The sequence below is a fragment of the Hoplias malabaricus genome, chromosome 1 (genome assembly GCF_029633855.1).
Source record: "Hoplias malabaricus isolate fHopMal1 chromosome 1, fHopMal1.hap1, whole genome shotgun sequence".
In the NCBI taxonomy this organism is placed as follows: domain Eukaryota; kingdom Metazoa; phylum Chordata; class Actinopteri; order Characiformes; family Erythrinidae; genus Hoplias; species Hoplias malabaricus.
The window spans coordinates 20,679,603-20,693,944 of record NC_089800.1 but is presented as its reverse complement, the minus strand read 5'-3'; the positions used below and the strand labels follow the sequence as shown (position 1 = coordinate 20,693,944).

General features: G+C 38.8%; 1 protein-coding gene across 1 annotated transcript in view; it reads left to right on the top strand.

Moving 5' to 3' along the window:
• The first annotated feature begins 3,045 nt into the window (after positions 1-3,045).
• The window catches only part of erfl1 (Ets2 repressor factor like 1), a 62,453-nt gene continuing 51,156 nt past the window's right edge, over positions 3,046-14,342 (top strand). The window contains exon 1 of the mRNA XM_066673356.1: positions 3,046-3,198. The gene's annotated coding sequence lies outside the window, so the exon portion shown is untranslated. The remainder of the gene's footprint in view (positions 3,199-14,342) is intronic.

The following is a 14,342-nucleotide window of genomic DNA, read 5'->3' as shown; positions in this document are numbered from 1 at the left end:
CGCATCTCTTCCACTTTCCTTTATCCAGTCATTAGCATCCAGTTCATTTACTCACCCTCCTAATGGTGACAGGACACAGGGGCGAGTATTATCTTGGATCACATGCTTCTGTTTCCCATATTTACATTACATTTTAAACGACGTTTTACCTGTAAATATCAATAGCGTTTAAAATAAAATTCAAATGGATAAAATAGAACAGAGACCTTTTTAAACGTTTAAACGTGAAGTGGACTTTGGGGACGTCCCGTAAATATATATATATATATATTACATTCTATGACAACTTTCGTGGAAGTTTCCAAGTGAAAACACATTATTATGGTCACAGAAAAAACACAGCCCATTTGAGAGACGTTGGAAAGACGACTAGACGACCAACGACGTTTATATTTTAGAGACTAACCTGAGTCAGGCTAGGCTTGCCCAATATATGTTTAGTTTAAAAAAATAGACAAGTATTGGACCAAGCTTGGGCGCGTGATGTAAGCTCGGTTGAATCCTGATGAATTTTTATGAAAGGTGTAAACACACACACACACACACGTTTTGTTTTTGCACGGGCCGACGCGTTAGGTCTATGCTTCACCGGGGGAGTTTGAAGCCGCAGAAAACTTGGTCATAAGTGTGTGTGTTTGTCCAATTTCCACGTACAGCCTCCAGGGGATAAGCAACGAAAAAAAAGTCAAATCAAAGATTTATTTACTTAGCGCGGATTGGCCCGTTCGGAATGCATATCCATGCGCGCGGAGGGAGCGTCTCATCAATTATTTGCGCCGCTCTGTTTTTGATAACAGGTGTTTATAAATCGATATATAGACATGTAGGTCTAAGCACATCAGATGTCCTGATCTTCCACTAGATGTAGACCTATCGAAAGCAGCAGAAAGTTGTTTGCGTTTGTTAAATTATTCACCGCGCCGCACCACAGCCCGCGCTCCCTCAACTTCTGCTTTTCTGTGGCTCCGTGGTTTTGTCCTCCCTCGGATTCTCTACAAACTTTTACTTCTAGGTGGGAGCCTGTTCGAGGAGATCCGATCTGTTCCGAGTCTAAGCCTCAAAGTTCAGCTCCGATGTATTTATTTTATTTTATATTTTGATTTTATTACGTTAAAAGTCCGATTTATTTGAATTTTTAAATGGATTTCTCAATGAGCACTTGATATTTTGTTTTGTCCATTTATATTTTCTATAACTATAATATATTTTAAATACATTTTCAAGCCCATATCTTCATATCAGCCTATCGGATTATTATTAATAATAATCATAATAATACATTAGTAATTATTAGTTACTTTCACACAGAGAAACAGGCCTAACACATGCCGAATGTAAGAAATCAAAATTAAATATGGATTTAATGTTTATTATTTTTTAATAATCTAAAATGTTTACTAATTAAAAATGATATTTTTCCAGGCAGCCATCAGTTAACACAATAAAAATGCACTGACAATTAAGACTCGCGTTAAAAATACGGCGGGATTTAATTTTGTTCAATTTATTTTCAGCGTGTTGGTGTTCTCAGATATTTTGGCCCTCGCTGGACTCACGCTACAGATTTTCATCGCTGTTCGATAGTGACAGTGTTATTCAGAGGGCGATGAGGCACTCGCTGGCGGTGGACACAGGGAACTGTGGCTTAAAGTCCTTTAATTCTCACCCACAGCCTCTGTGTTGTAGCGCAGCGCGGCTCCCTCCTGCGTCTCACTCTGTCAATATTTGGTGGAAATATTTCCGACATTAAATGGCATTTGGGGAAATCTCTACTCTCTCCGTCCCTCAGCTTTGCCCCCCCCCCCTCCCTCCGTCCCTCCCTCCTCTCACACTCCCACCCATCGCCACACACACACACACACACACTCACAACTGCCTACTGTGCTGAACATATGAAGAGCATACAACAACATTATTATTATTATTACTATTATTATTATTATTAATGATAATGATAATGATAATAATCATAATAATAATAGTAATTCGTTATTATTTAATCATGGGTGTTTATACGCACCAACACCACTTGTTTATATTCAATAGTAGTTTACAGAAATTTATTTTAATGCGTTAAACGGTGTTGTAAAGAATGACGTATTAAAAAAAGTATTTATACCCAAATAAATATGATCTCATAATTACGAATAAATTAAACCCAATATTGTCCTTTACTAGAAAGGTAAGGGTTCGTTAAAGGCCGTGAAATTGCATGCATCTCTCTTGGGTTGCTGTGTACCGTGTTAATATTCTCTTCTATTTTCAGATCTGCGTGGCTCTATAGCACAAAATATCATCATTTATATTAACGTAAAAAAAAACATATTTTCTGGCACTATATAAAACGTTGTGGATTACAATTGTACCCTATAAATTAGAATTTAAATATATTTACATTTTCAGATGATTATGTTTTACACATTTTACGTGCAATCTTTGGCAACCTCCTCTGATCGTGTCCGTGTCTCCCGCGCTGTATTCATATTTAGGCGTTCTTTAGATGTTCGTGTGTTCCAAACTTTACCCTGTTATTTATTACATTTTCTCCGTTTATTTCTATTTTTTAATTTTTTTATAATTTCTAAAAATTATTTTATTTTTTCCGTACACAACCTTTAATACCATGACGTAATATAAGGCGAAAGTAAGGTATAATTTTATGAGTGTTTTGTTTTGAAGCGGTGTATTAATTTAATTCGTGGAAAATAAGGAAAAAACGTTAAAACAGTTACTACACATGAGCACAGCCTGTTTAAAGCTACATTAGCGCATTAGCTTATTAGCATTCTGGTGTTTACAGCTTAGGTTCGGTTGCTATGTAGATAATAAAAATATCGAGTGTACGTCAGTGTGTGTCTGTCAGTGCCGACTCTCAGGCACCGTGTGTGTGTGTGTGTGTGTGTGTGTGTGTGTGTGAGAGAGAGAGAGAGAGAGAGAGAGAGAGAGAGAGAGAGAGTTGTTAGTATGCTTTTCTGTCATTTTTCACGGTCAAAACTTTCGGCGGGAAAAACTGACGTGTCGGTTGTCTTTTCTTTACAGAGACCTCTTCAAGTTGTGGAGCGGTAGAGCTTCTTTTGCCATTCCCATCGGATCCTGCGGTACTCAGCCACCCTTGGTGCGGTTCAGGAAGAGTTCAGGCTCCGGTTCGGGCTTCGGCCCGCGGTTTCCGTCTGACCTGCGACCACACTCCGGACCCGGGTGAGTGATTAACTCTCTTCAAACACCTCTCACGAGTCTCGGGAGAGTCGTCTATTAACCACGCTTTCCTCAGCGTTTACACTAAAATGCAACACAACTAGCACAAGATGCGAACTCCGAAGTGTAAAATCAAGTACACACACAGTTACTGAGGCTGAGGTTGTTTAATGTGAATTAAAACAGTCTGAATCAAGTATTTGGGTCAGATTTGATTTTTAGTTCAAATGTTTTACTTGTTCTTTTCGAAATATGTTTCTTTTCTTTTCTTTTTTTCATATTGCATTTGTAACTCTTAACACAGCCAAGCATCAGCACAAACAGTGAACTCACCTGGCAATTAGCTATAGATTCCCATTCCCTCTGTCTTCAGTCCAGAGGGAAAATAGGATGTTTAAATATATATCTTAGAAATTTAGGTCTGCATTTTAAATTACCCAGACGTTTGGAAGTTGTAGGTTTGTTTTCCACTCAGATACAACTCTGTACCTAAGATTTGGCAGCCCACTAAACAGTTTTTTTTTCTTCTTCTGACAGTGTTCTTATAGACATCTCACACTGGCTTCTCTAATGGATCTTTCATGTTCTTGATCCTCTCTTTAATCTCACTTGTAAATCAGTACTAGCTAATTCCTTTATGTTGGATCCTGGTTCCTCTCAGTGTTTCTTCTGCATAATCTTTTAGTGTAAGTGAGAAGTTCTGTATTTATTTTTAAACGACTACATAATAAATGAAACTGGGCTGAACCAGGGCTGGAAGATATGGACAAAATTTATATCAAGATATATTTCTTAATTTCGATCGATATGATAGCATTCCGATATCAATTTGAACAGTATAAAATCCACTGAAAAATTGCAAAGAACAAACAAGAAACATGACATCACCCTCAAACATAAACCTCTGGGCTTTGTCAATAATAATTTTTTAAAATAAATTTTAAAATTGAGGGCAGTGAACTGGACAGCGCCCTCTAATGACGGTCAGTCAGTGACAGACGCTGTAAATAATGTGTACTGAAATATTGAAAATGTGTTTAAAAATCACATAATTGTTTTTGAAACATTTTATATTGCGATGTTTGTTGGTATTGAATTATTGTCCAGCCCCAGGCCGAACTCAACTCCAACTAAGTCAAACACATTAATGACTACAATATAAAATCTATTTAGCATCTTATCAACTCCTCGCCCTCCTTCACACTTTCCCTCGTTCACTCTCCACGACCCTGTCCTCTATCTCTCTAACCTCTGTTTCGCACACTTAGGAACTACAACACTGTACACAACAACAGCACACACACATATACCTATCTCTAGATCAGGCTCGTCGGCAGTGTGGAGAGTAGTAAAGGTCAGGTAATCGATGCAGCCCAATTTGACAAATCCCAGTGACTCTTATCATCGTGTAGGGAAGAGGAATGCTGATATAATGTTTAATCCCAACAGCAACTGCAGGGAGAGGGAATGGAAAAGGAGAGGACGCAGGGGGGAGGACAGGTATTTTCAGCCGTGGGAGCAGAAGGAGATTTGGGGAGAAACAGAAAATGACCTGTAAGAACAGGACTGCTTCAGTTTACAGATTTAGATTTAGATTTAGAAGGTTTCTTAAACTGTATCATGAAAACATTCCTAGCAGTACTTCATTAGTCTGCTTTATCAGTCGAGGCCGTTTTGAGTGCACTGCCCTAAGGAAAGAAGTATAATTTATGCCAGTATATGAAATGAAGGGAACTTATTAGTGTGGTTATGTACTGGTTATATTTGCTTCTTCTTATAGTTTTGCTTCGGGGTTAGTTTGAAATGGAGGGACTTTGGAATATATACTTCCATAAAATAATTACTTCAATATTTCAACTTGAATGTACAATCCAAAAAAGAACCAAATGTAAAAATTATATGAATTGTATTTTCATTTATTTATATAAATTCATCTAAGACCCTTCATAATTGTTTTGTTAACTGTTTAAAAAATAAAGAATTTAAGATATAGCTTAAAAAAACCTGTATATTTTCCAGTTACTCCTCAGTCTATGTTTGGATATGGATTAAAAGGCAACTAGGTTTAATGTATTCCTATTGTGATGTCACAAAGGAACCATGCATTTACTTATTTACTTATTTTCTATCCTCCAGCTCCATGTTTGAAATTATAAGCAAAGTTTCAGTGTCGGTTACTTTTCAAACAGAAGGCCAGTGTATTGCAGCCAATTAGAACAAAGCATAGTTACATATATTAGTCTTAAAGGCACAGTAGCAGAGACAGCATGTGGAAATCTAAAGCAAGAGGGAGTTTGAAAATAGCAGAGTAAAGATTAATATTTTTCATACTGTTGCTGTCCAAGAAAAACGTGTAGCTCCGTTTTTGTCACAGTTTTTAGTTTATCATTTGAACACCGCAGCTTGATGAATGGGCCAATAGAATTCCTTTTTAAAGATTTTTCTCATTTAAAGTGTCTATTTTGGAGATACATGATGTTTTTCTTTGGACAGTGACGATCTATAAATCCACCCTAGTAGTACAAGTGGATCTCAGGGGTAAAAATAATTCAAAACCTTTGACTGTGTGCCAGATGGTTGGTGCGGTGTAATGAGAAACATAGTTGGTGTTGCTTTGGCAGACTGGGGTTCAATTCCCAGCTTGGGTGTGTAAACTATGTGGCACTATTACGAGACCTTGTGTAAGTCGACTAACGCAAGATGGCTAAAGTGTAAGTTCATGAAAATAATGCTATAAACATTCTACACACAACAAAGTTAAGTGGTTTGTTAGTGGACAAAAAAATATTTTTTTCCATTTGGAAATTTTTATTTTTAGTTATAACACACACACACACACACACACACACACACACACACACAAACAAACAAAGAGAGTCCAGGAAAGTTGCTTGGCTGAGCAAGAAGACTGACGCTCTTGTCTTGTCTGTTCGTCTAAACACCAGCTCAATGTAATTCGATTGAGATTAGTTGCACTGGCATGACAGGAGGTCCCTAGTATTGCCAAAGCACTTAGGAGGCAATGACAGGCTCCCATCGACGTGTGCTAATACAACACTCCACGGCTGCCCATGCATTACTGCTGCAGCACACACTCATACACACACACACACACACACAGGCAGTTTCATAGAAGTGGTAAGACCACAGTGAAGTCAGAAAATAAAGGCTGGACAGGGCCTGAGGTAAGACAGACAGACAGAGAGAGTGAGACACAGGCGAGAGGCCAGAGGGGTGACATAAGGAGGAAAATGGAGGAAATGGTAGAGAGGAGAGTGATAGAGAAAGAAAGGAGAGATTGATGGAAAGAACGTGGGAGAGAGGGAAAGAGTAAGTGCTTGGAGAAGATAGATGGAGGCAAGTTTGAAAGAAAATGGCGCAGTCAGGACGTAGAGAATCTTTACAAGATCAGAGATTAAGTCAACATGTCCCCGGTCAGTCATTAATCCGATTTAAGAGCAATTAAGGTAAGACTGATCCTTTCCCCACAGAGAGAGAGGGAGAGATAGAGAGAGAGGTGGGCATGAGAAGCGAGAGAGAGAAAGAGAGAGATAGAGATAGGTGGGCATGAGAAGAGAGAGAGAGACAGACAGACAGAGAGAGAGAGAGAGAGGTGGGCACAAGAAGCGAGAGAGAGAGAGAGAGAGACGGAGAGAAAGAGGTGGGCATGAGAAGAGAGAGAGAGAGAGAGCGAGAGAGAGGTGGGCACAAGAAGCGAGAGAGAGAGAGAGAGAGAGAGAGAGAGAGGTGGGCATGAGAAGAGAGAGACAGACACACACACACACACAGAGAGAGAGATAGAGAGAGAGAGAGAGAGAGAGAGAGAGAGAGAGAGAGAGAGAAGGAAAGTGAGACAGAGAGGTGGACGTGGGTAATGGCCCCGAACCTCCTACAAAAATGTGTTGTTATTTTATTCTTTTATCTTCCATGTTTCTCAGAATGAATCTATGCCCTTGTTTACATATTGTTGCTGTACAAAGAAAAACTCTAAAGCAGTAACTTCACAGGAGAACGAACAAACCTTAACTTTCAGTGAAAGTCAATGAACAAAGATTGCATTCAGAGTAATTTTGGAGCATTTTTATTGGTCATTCATCATGAAATTTACACACAGTGTGAAGGACAGCTGCTGTGTAAACTACACACCCACAAACATGTTTTTTATTGGAGACCTGACAATATCACATTTAGGAAAAGCAACATTATTATTGTTGCCCAAAGAAATGATTAAATAGACCGTGGTAACACAAGGCTATCAGTGAAATATAGAAATATTAAACAGAGGCTTTTATTTTGAATATTTAATATGTACTAATGTTTATTTTTAGATAGGCTAGATGTCATATAAATGAGTTCAATCTGAAAAGGAGAAATACACAGAAATAAAATGTAGCCTTGTGTTTTCTTTTATCTGCTGTGCTACATTTACACACTCTCTCTCTCTGTCTCTTTCTCTCTGCTCTTCCCACCTTCCACTCTCATTATTCTTCTGTTTGGTTGTATGTGTTTTAGATGTGTATCTCAAGCCACAGGTCGTCACCGGGGCCTTTGAGTGTGTACTGCTTCAGTGTTTACTGGGAGATTGTGGTAATGATAACTGCGCTGATTGACATGTACACAACAGAAACATAAATCAAACACAACACAAAACACACACACACACACACAGTGCTTCGTCTTTATACACCGAGTTTGTGGTGGAGGTAATGAAGAGGACCATAAATCTGTTCAATGAATCCTCTCCTAATTTGGTTTAATTACAGTGTAATACGAATAAAGAGATTTTTCTGTTAATAATTCCACCAGTGTAAAAGATATAAAACATTTTAAGTCTTTACACTGGTAGAAATATTCACAGATTACAGTCATTTTGCATTCATTCATTCATTCATTGTCTGTAACCCTTCTCCAGTTCATGGTTGCGGTGGGTCCAGAGCCAACCCAGAATCAGTCAAAAATTACATCAATAATTTTATATATTGATAGAAAAATGTTTGCATTTATGTTACAGTCAAATTAAATAGAATTGTGCTCTTCTTTACCAACTCCACAAAACCACAGACATCTGAGTCATTTCATATATATATATATATGTGTGTGTGTGTGTGTGTGTGTGTGTGTAAAATATTACAATATTACATTATAGAAATGGGAAATATAAAAGAACATATGTCCTTTACATAAAATGGGGCATACAAAACCAACACAATTATAATAGAACAAGGTGCAATTATATATATATAATTATATATATATATATGTATATGTTTTTTTAACACCAAACTAAATATCATTTTTTATAATATCTAATAACATGCCAAATTAAAATCTAAAGAAGGCTAAGTTAAGTATATATGTATATATATATAATATAAATTAGCATCTTTTGCTTAATTATATCTCCTTAGCTCCCCCTACAGTTACGGAGTATAACTATCTTATGCCGCACTGTCCTGAAATCAAGGGGGAGGGGAATGGAGGGATTGGTGTGGTTTCCTACTCTCCAACAAAAGTTACGTAGTGCAGTTTCTGCAGTGCTGAGCCAGGAGCAGCAACGTCAGAGGCTCTATTCTCTGTGTTACAGCCCTATGAATGATGTAATAATACTACGTACTGCTCCTTTAACTGACGGACTAGCAGACTCTTGAGAAGCGTCATTATTCAAAACGATTGTCGCCAATTCCACCATTTCATAGCTCCTCAAAGTGTGTTGAGCTGTTCAGTGCTAGAAGCATGTACTAGACCTCACACTCCCAGCTTTGTAGCATTGTTTGGAGAGACCTAGCAAGTGGATGAAGTTGGAGAGTAAAGAAGTGTAAACAATAGAGACATTAAACTGTGATTGTGGTGGTATGTTTTACTAGTGGGGGTCCTTCTTCTGTACTCCTTCAGTTAGGGAACATAAAGGTATCACATTTCATTGCAGTTTTTTTTAATTCTGAATTAATGTTCATGTTACACTCGTTTAACATTCCTTTAAGGTGCACAGTTTGACTTTTAGGACCATGTTGTACCTTTGAGGATATATTTATAGTGGTTTGCACTGTGGGGGACATAGATGTATCTGTACAGTACCCTTTTTTCTGACGGTGTAGCCGACTGTGAAGGAATACATAAGTGTTGCCATAGACTGAGTGTAGTGTTACTTATTGTTGACCAGGATGAAGCGCTATTGACTGGCTCCTCCTGCCGGGGGATAACTGTGCAGTCCTGAGGCCAAACCCACAGTGGCATTTAATACACTGCCCTAGTGGCTGCTTCACATACTGTGTGTGTGTGTGTGTGTATGTGTGTGTGTGTGTGTGCACAAACACACACTTACACACACTGACTCTCGAGTACACTCACGCTCTTGAGCTGTATCCGCCTAGATCAATATGAAATGGCTCTGAGTGGAAAAGAACATCAGGAATGAAGAAGGAAGCAAAGACATGAGGAAAGAAAAATGCAGGACTGCTAGGAGAGAGAGAGAGAGAGAGAGAGAGAGAGAGAGAGAGGGAGAGAGAGGGAGAGAGAGAGGGAGAGAGAGAGAGGGACAGACAGACAGAGGAGAAAGAGAGATACCTCAAAGGCTGCCTCTAAGTAGGATAAAATTTGCAAAAAACAAAAGGATACACTGAGGACACTTCACACAGGGGAGACATAAGAGAGACATATGAAAAAGGCAAAGACACAGACCAGGAGTGAAGGAGGGGGCAGCAAACACTAGTGTGCTGGTGGGGTGGATGTGAGGGGGGTACAATTTCCATCAGGTTTTCAATTGGGGCGGATCAATAGTGTATTAGAGCTCACCTTGACCCCGTGTCTCCCCCCTCTCCTGGTCCTGCCTCACAGGCCAAGCCACTCGCACACGCAGCAGGGGGCTGCATAGAGGGAGCGACTGCATTACTGTTTCCCTCTCTGTGACCAAAGTGGCAGAAAATGGCAGAATAAAAAGAGGACGGTGAAAGAAAGAGTGAGACGGAGAAGGGAGTGTGGACACATGGAGAACATATGCCACTAAAATAAGACATGAAGTTGGATTTGGGTGCGTTTTTTATTTGCTCTGAAAATACAGTTCAGTTTTGTTGCCTTTGCCGTGTGCAGTTTGGGAATGGAGAATGAAAGTGTGGAGATTCTTTAGCAAGGACACTGTTACTTTATGGAAACATTCAGTTGTGAAGAGACGAATTATGAAATGGGCGAGCTGTGTGAAATTTGAAATTGTGCCCTGTCTAAATCACCCATCTCTGTGGTAAAATGATGCCTCTCTTAGCTTTATAGGCTACTATGGTGACAACATGACTATAATATTAGATTGTCAAATTATTTTATTAGTTTATAGTATTAATTTGAACAGCATTTTTAAGTAAAAAAACACTGGGAAATCTTAAAGATTAGGTATAACACAGTGGTGTACCACAGGTCTAAGTTCTAGGCCCTATTCTGTTTTAAAAAATATATTTTATTCTATACTAGAAAATGAGTGTAGTAATGGAATGTACATTTATATACTTATTACACTTTTGTGTATTGTTTGGTCTACATGCAAAATAAACAAATTCTTAATAAATAAATGAGTTTTACAGCTAAGCTAGTATATATTATAGAGCTTACATAGGGAAACGTATATTTTTCCAGCTTACTGGTCCATATGTCCATACACAATGCTTGGAGAAAAATGATTTTGTAGTAAGGAATGATATAGTGGTGTACCCCAGGTCTATGTTCTGGTCCCTATTCTGTTCTAAACAATATACTTTGTACTATACTACACTAAAAAAACAACAACAACATGTAATGGATATCACATTTATATTTGTATTACACTGTTGTGTATTTTTTTTTTGTCTACATGCTAAATTTTAATAACTGTAGGTTTACAGCTGTGCAAATATAATATATAGAGCTCAAAATATTTTTCACATTTCAAATTACTTTTCCATATGTCCACGCACAATACTTAGAGGAGAATGACACTGTGGTTAGGAATAATATAGTGGTGTACCACAGGTCTAAGTACTGGGCCCAATTCTGTTCTAAACAGTGTACTATACTATATTACACAATGAGTGTATTAATGGAAATTACATTTATATAAATGTAAGGTCAATGTTGTTTATTGTTTAATTCGCTTGTAAAATAAACGAATACTGTAGTATTTTCAACAATGAAAGTATATTTTATTTATAGAGCTTAAATAGATAAATGTATGCTATTTTTCCAAGCTCTGATGGTTCATACAGTTACTGGCCCATACATCCACACACGATGCTTGGAGAAGACCTGCTATAAATTATCTATACTGTTGCACAAAGGCTCCTTGATGAAAGTTGTGCGTCTGAAGTGTGGATTAAAGTCACCTATGGCATCATGTAAGAAGCATTTTTGGTACAGATATGAATTTCTTTTAAATTATTTTGCTGAAATTAGACTTATGTAAATAGTATGATTTATAGATTATATCAAAAGCAGCACAAAACATGGATGAATAATATGAAAAGATTCAGGAATCTGACATTTAAATACATACACACTATATCTCTTAGATAAAACATAGCATTTGTTCCAGATGTATATATGTTGCATATATATTCAAGACAACGCTTTGTGTTTATCCATGAATAATTTTCTCATACATCTGTTATAGAAACATAAGGAATGGGGTCAAATCTCAATGCACTGAACTGAATGGCCTCATATATACACACCCACACATATATACACACACACACACATACCACATTTGTTTACATGCATTCTGGGGACTCTATTTGTATACTCCCATTCATTTCCATTCATTTGTTGGATACTTACCTTTAGCTTTTCTGAAAGTAATTCTCCCTTAACCCTGACACTTAGTCTAAGCCTAACCTCACACTAACCTTAATGCATGTCTTTACATTAAAATGTCTTTACTGATGTTGTGGGGGCCTCCTTGTGGTCCCCAAAATGCAGGGAATGAAGAGAAGTCCCTACAATATGAGTGTGTAAACAAGTTTTAGTCCTCACAACGTGATGCATTCATGGTACAAACACATACACACTGCTCCTAACAGCCAAACGAGGTGCGCGCGCGGTGTCCCTCTTGCTGAGGGGGGAAAAAAAGGGAAAAAAGGGAGAGAAAAAAAGAAATCGATCGCCAGGGACAGTGGTGCGCGTCGGAGGATCGTATCTTGTCAAAATAATATATTACCCTCATCCCCGGCTGATCGATGCGGTGGATTAGGGACGGAGGGTCCTCTCTCTCTCTCTTTCTCTCTCTCTCGCTCCGTGCAGTTTAATATTTACCTCCATGGAGGAACAGGCACGCCGACGCTCACTCTTAATTGATTCCGACACTCGGGGCTCTGTGCTCGGCTTGCGGAAGGAGGCGGGAGGGCTGGCTGGAATATAGAGAGGGAAATGGGGAGGACCAGGCAGATGAGCGCGAGAGAGAACGGCCGAGAAATGAGAAAGGAGCAAAGATCCCTGCGAGCAGGAGGCCATCACTGTAGCCATTCACTTTCAGCTTTATAATTATTCATCTTTTTTTCTATTTTATCATATTTTATTTTTAAGAAGCATTCCTCAGAAAGCCAATGGATTTTTTTTGGTGGAAAAAATGTTGTTTGGATGCCACTGAATAGACAGATTTGGGTTCTTTTCCCTTCAGGTCTTCGATTAACCCCCTACCAACTAATGTCTGTTCCAACATGACTGTGCCCCAGTGCACAAAGCAAGGAGACTTGGATGAGCAAGTTTGGCGTGGAAGAACTTGACTCAGGTTGACCTCAATCTGATAGAAAACACCTTTGGGATGTGTCTGACCTCACTAATGTGCTTCTCGAAGAATGGTCTAACAGTCCCATAAACACACTCCTAAACCTTGTGGAAAGCCTCCCCAGAAGAGCCGAAGCTGTTACAGCTGCAAAGGGTGGGCCGACATCATATTAAACACTGTGGATTAAGAATGGGATGTCACTCAAGTTCATATGCGTGTGAAGGCAGACAAGCTTTTTCAGTATAGTATACAGACTTCTTTGGGTAAAGTCTGGAAAATCCCTGGGGTACTGTGCATGTGTAAAAGAGGCTGTAGAGAGATTTGAAGTCAAATGTTCTGTTGATCGTTTTAAAGGATACAACTATGACATGCTAACACACTTAGTCTAAATATGTTTTTCTTCCACTCATCGTTCACAGTTTCTATTCATTTGCTGAGTAGAACATATTGGTAAAAATTATACAGAAATTGAAAGGACACAGGGGTGTGTTCCGATATTCATTTCCATTTAGAAGAACAACAAAAGAGGCAACTTAACTTTGGCATTCAAACTGGCATCACAAGACATGTGTGGTGTAGAGCTTTACCTGTTTAGTGTTGAAAGCGCTGTCCTGGTCTGATGGAAATACTTGTTCCATTGATGTATATTATGTGTTAGCTACATTAGCTGTGTAGGTCCATTGCAAAACTAAACTCTGGACACCCAAAATCTCCCAGAGTGAGTGTGTAGATTTGATTTTATGATGAATACTTCCTCTAAGAACTCCACAAAATATACTGGGTTTTATATTTATCATCCATTTGGGGAATGAAGACCTGGAAGAAACCTGTGTGAAACGTTGGCGGAGAGGTCAAAAGAAGCTATCACGTACATACAGAGCGAGAAAAATAAGGACAAATGTTAGGAAAGAGAGAGAAAAGGAGGGAGATGAAGCCTCTGTGAGGAGATAAATGAACGAGGAACAGAAAGACAGAACATGGGACAGATTAAGGACAAAATGTGGGAAATGGCGTGCTTAGAGAAAGAAGGATGGAAGGCTAAGGAGGGGAAAGTGAGGGATGAAGATCCAGAAAAGAAAACGAAGAGGGATTAAGGGCAAGCGACACAAAGACAAACAGCAGAAGACACGAGACATGCCAAGAAAACAGAAGAGAACAATGAAAGGGAAAAGAAAAGAGAAAAAAACAGCGGGGTACAGAGAGGGGAAAAAAAGAGGAGAATAGCAAGGAGGGATAGACAGAAAACAGGAGCGACAGGGGAGAGGAAGAGAGCCCAAGAAGGGCCATATTTTCTGTTGAAGGAAAGTGGCTGTCACCTTGTTCCGCCAGCGAAGAGTGTAGCTATAAAATACGAGAGCCAGGCAGGCCACAGTGGATGACTTATGTGTATATCTAGGGTTAGTCA